Source organism: Propithecus coquereli, unplaced genomic scaffold (genome assembly GCF_000956105.1).
Source record: "Propithecus coquereli isolate 6110/MARCELLA unplaced genomic scaffold, Pcoq_1.0 Scaffold530, whole genome shotgun sequence".
Lineage (NCBI taxonomy): Eukaryota > Metazoa > Chordata > Mammalia > Primates > Indriidae > Propithecus > Propithecus coquereli.
The window spans coordinates 687,536-692,611 of record NW_012151175.1 but is presented as its reverse complement, the minus strand read 5'-3'; the positions used below and the strand labels follow the sequence as shown (position 1 = coordinate 692,611).

General features: G+C 36.9%; 1 pseudogene; it reads right to left on the bottom strand.

The window, feature by feature from the left end:
- Positions 1-3,754: 3,754 nt before the first annotated feature.
- LOC105820619 lies at positions 3,755-4,006 on the bottom strand (annotated as a pseudogene).
- Between the last annotated feature and the right edge of the window lie 1,070 nt (positions 4,007-5,076).

Here is a 5,076-nt window from a genome sequence, read left to right as displayed (position 1 = left end):
TTAATAGTTTATTTTACAGATTAGAAATACAGTGATTATTGTCCTTTTTGAATTTCCTTTGTTTCTCAGGAAAGCGAGTTGCCACTAAAGTCTGGTCTCCCCTATTTCTTGGGCATTAATGGCCTCTCCCAGCCGGACTAAATTCCCAGACACCTTTGCTATGTGACTATGATCTTTCTATTGGCACGGGAGTGATGTGCACACTTCCTGGCCTGGGGCTTTAGTCATTGGCTGTGCACATCCTCTTCTTGTGACAGTGGCTCACCTTCCCCTGTGTAGACGATGACACCACCATAAGGGACGTGGCAAAGCAGTGACTTGAAACATGGGTCCCGGAAAGACGGTTCTCCATTGACCTGGACAGGACTCACTGACACCTGTACATGAGAGAGAAAGAAAACGTTACAATTTTTCTTTTAAGACACTCAATTAGATCTCTATTTTTTATGTGTTATATTAATATTTGATGTAAAGGGGATTTTTTTAAACCCCTCAAGCTCTTTAGCTCCTACAACCAGGTGTGGAGCTTATTAAGGCATACACAATTGACCTTTGTAACCAGGATTTAGAAAAAATCCTGGTACCCAAAACCAAACAAAAATCCCCCTAAAACTAAACATATATATACATATATGTAGGGGGGGGTGTGTGTATAATGTAGGCAAAAAGGATTCAAAAGAAACTTGCTTAAGGTCGTATAGTCAACTATTCAGAACTAAACAGAAACCTTCATGTTTTCACTTTTAAGACATGCAACAAAAACATTGATTTTAGCCTTGGTCATACAATTTTTCCTCCTACATGCCACCAAGAAATTTTGCTTCAAATGTTCTTCTTGTTGTTATTAATTAATATCAACTAGCTAGTACCATCAGAGAATGGCCCTAGTTATGTTTTCACATCAGACACGACATCTTGGTTTGTCAAATGTATTACGATTTCAGAGAAAAGAAAACAAGCTACTCCAATTACGTCTTGCCATTTGTCTGACACTTTCATTATCCTTGATGTAATTCCTATCGCATGCTGTCTTGCTGTAAAAGCCATTTCTGTCAAATTAACTTAGGGAGGACCGGTAGAAAACAAACAAGAAATAAATAAATAAAACGTCCCCATCTACTTCTACCACCTGGAGAATCTGCAGAGAAATATAATTTTATTACCTTTTGAATTAAATCAGATCCTGAGCTTCCTGTTTCTGAAATAATCCAATATAAAATGGAAGAATTGCAGCCACCCTTGACCATTTAGGAACATGCTTGATTCACGGAAAATCAATTCCAACTCACACTCATGTGGCTCTTTTAGATGCCCCATTAGGATTTCTTTAATTTTTGTAAATCTAGTGACTTATTCATTTGGATGCTATCAGAAAGAAGACATTCTCAGCTCAATAAAAATCCTCATCTGGGAAAGCAATCTGGTCTGTGGACACAGTTCCTACTCCTGTTAGGAAATCCACAGTGCATAGCAAAAGGGAGAGGGCAGGGTAAAAAGCTTCTGAAATACCTCTGTCACTGTTTCTTTCTTTCATTTATAAATAAAGCTATAGAAACAGAGCTATTAAATGACAACCGCAGGAGAGAATTAAGGAAAATAAACTATCCATTAGAACAAATGGTCCAGTCAAGAGCAAGATATAGGGTAAACTCTTGATGATGCTTATTTAATTGGCCACTGCCTAAGGGGTCCTGTTGAAGCCAACAAGTCTGAGAAGCAGGTGATGTAATCCGGGCAGCAAAACAGGAGAAATGCTCCAGCGTGTCCATAAGTTTGGGATGGTGGTGTCGGAAATGAACCCATTGACATTGAAGGGAAAAAGGGCAAAACATAGAAGAGGGAAAAGATAGGGCCAAAGCCGAAGTGAGAAGAAACAAATACTCTTTGGATACATATTTATTTAAGGGCTTTATTTTTTTGGTCAATTGCAGTTACAGGAAACACAGGCCAAACTTGAAGAAGAACCAAATGTGCAACTGGATCTTTGTGCTTCTCCATGATTAGTTGTTTTGTCAGGGAAAAGGCCAGCTGTAAATTACTAATCAGTTAAATAATTCCAATAATATTACTCAGAGTTTGGTTAATCTTTCTCATACTGTTTTTTATAACTTTATTGAGATATATTTCTCACATCGTAAAATTCACTTATTTAAGGGGTATGGACTTTAGTAGTCAGTGGATTTAGTGCATTGACAGAGTTGTGCAGCCGTCACCACAATCTAAGTTTAGAACATCTCAACAAGCCAAAAAGAAACCCCCTGTGAATCGCAGTCACTCCCCATCTTCCATCCTCATCCACACCTGCTCTTAGCAATAGCTAATCCACTTCCTGTAGCATGGATTTGCCTATCCTGGACATGTCACATAAATTGAATCACACAGTATGTGGCTTTTGTAACTGGTTTCTACCACTTAGCATAGTGTTTTCAAGGGTTTTCCATGGCGTGGCATGTGTCAGTACTTCATTCTTGTTTATTTCTGAATAATATTCCATTGTGGGTATACCACGTTTTGTTTACCCATTCCTCAGTGGACAGACATTTAGGATGTCTGTACTTTTTGACCATTAGGAATAATTCTGTTTGTAAACATTCGTGTACAAGTTTTATGTGGACATAAATTTTTATTTATCTTGGGTGCGTAACTAGGAGTAGAATTTCTGGGTCATATGATTACTCTACCTTTAACATCGTGAGAAACTCCAAACTGTTTTCTAAAGTCACTGCATCATCTTATGTTTCCACAGGCATTGATTTTGCCACATCCTTGCAACACATGGTATGTTCTTTACTTTTGTTCATCCTAGTAAGTGTGAAGTGGTATCTCAGTGTAGGTTCAATCTGCATTTCCCAGATGACTAATGATGTGGAGCATCTTTTCATGCGTTTAGTGGACACTTTGGGGAACTATCTATTCAAATCCTTTATCCATTTTTAAACTGGTTTATTTGTCTTCTTATTGTTGAGTTTTAAGAATTATTTATATATTCTGGATACAATTACCTTATTAGATATACAGTTTAAAAATACTTTGGGTTATTTTTTCCTTTTTTTTTCTTAATTACTTTTTGGCCAGTTTCTCTTGTTAGCTTGCGTATTTTTCCTTTCTTGATGGTATCCTTTTGTACACAAAAATTTTTAATTTTATGAAGTAAAATTTATCTATGTTTTCTTTTGTCACTTGTTCTTTTGGCATCATATCTAATAAACCATTCACTAACCTAAAGTCACAAAACTTATTCTATATTTTCTTCTAGGAGTTTTGTAGTTTTAGCTCTTGTGTTTAGGGCTATGATTCATTTTGAGTTAATTTTTGTGTATGGCATGAGGTAGAAATTCAACTTTATTCTTTTGCATATGGATAGACAGTTGTCCCAGGATGTTTATTGGGAAAAATATTCTTTCTCCATGGAATTGTTTTGGCATCTTTGTCAAAAATCACTTGACCATAAATAAAAGAGTTTTTCTGGGCTCTGAATTTTATCCCATTGATTTGTATGTCGATTTTTATGCCTGCATTATGCTTTCTTGATGGTTATAGTTTTGCAGTAGGCTTTGAAGAGGAAGTGTGACTTCTGCAACTGTGATCTTCTTTTTCAAGACAGTTTTGGCTATTCTGGATACTCTGCATTTTCATATGAATTTAGGATCAATGTGTCAATTTCTGTAAAAAGAAAAGTGGGAGTTTGGGGGAAAGGGGGGACGTTTTCACTGTTTATTTATGACAACTATTCCACATCCATGACTCTCTCCAGTCAAAAGTTTTGTGAAACGATGCTGTTGGCCTTGGCCGGCTGGAGAATGGAGTCATGTGACTCACCCATCCCGTGGATGGCCCCACAGATAGCACAGGCTTTAAACTGGCTGTGAAATCTGCCCATGACCTTTCCAACCTTTGCCACATTCATCTGGATGGGCATGTGGTCCTTGGCACAGATGATGCGGTTGCTGGCAGAGCATTTCTGCAGTGCGTATAGGTCCACAAATTTATAGGCGCTGTTCTGCATGTTGAGGTTGCACCTGCTGCCAGCGCAGTGTGCACGGGCAGAGAAGCATAGGTGGGATTTTGACAGAATTTGGATTGCATTGAATTTGTGGATCATTGTGTTAGTCTGGGTTCTCCAAAGAAACAGAATCAATAGGAGAGATATATGTGTGTGTATGTATATGTGTGTGTGTGTGTGTGTGTGTGTATGTGTGTGTATACATATATTTACTATAAGAAATTGGCTCATATAATTGTGGAGACTGAGAAATCCAAGGTCTGCAATTAGCCATCTGGAGACCTAGGAGAGCTGACGGTGTAACTTAAAACAATCTAGTTAAGATTAGTACTAGCTTAATTTTAACACTATACAAAGCTTTGCTCCAATATGTTTCCATTCCCTTCTTCCTCCTTTTACAATTATCATCACACAAATTATATCATTAAATATTATATGCATATAAACACTGTTTTATAATTAATGCTTTATGCAGTCGTCTTTTAAAATAGGATAAGAAAAGGGTTATAAATATGTTTATACTGTCTTTTACAATGCCTATACAGTTAATTTTATTGGCGCTGTTATATTTTTGTGTGGATTTGAGTTATGATCTAGTGTCCTTTCCTTTCAACCTGAAGGACTCCCTTCACTATTTCTTGTAGAGCAGATCTACTAGTGATAAGTTTTCAGTTTTTATTTTTCTAGAAATGTCTTCATTTCCCACTTAATTTTTAAGGGAGTTTAGCTGGATATAGAAACCTTGGTTGGCAGTGCTTTTCTTTCAAAATTTTGACATTGTCATTTCGCTGTCTTCTAGTCTGCCTGGTTCCCAATGAGAAGTCCATCATTAATCTTACTGACGATCTTTGACATAAGTCATTTTTCTCTTGCTAATTTCAAGATGTTCTCTTTTTCTTTGATTTTCATCAATTTTACTGTGATATGTCTAGGTATGGGTCTCTCTGAGTTTATTTTACTTGAAGTTTGTTGAGCTTCTATGATATTAGGAAATTTATATTTGGTCTTCATCCTCCTTTCCTGGCATACAACTCCTAAAAGCCCTGGAATCTCCAGAGTGCTGTCGTTATATA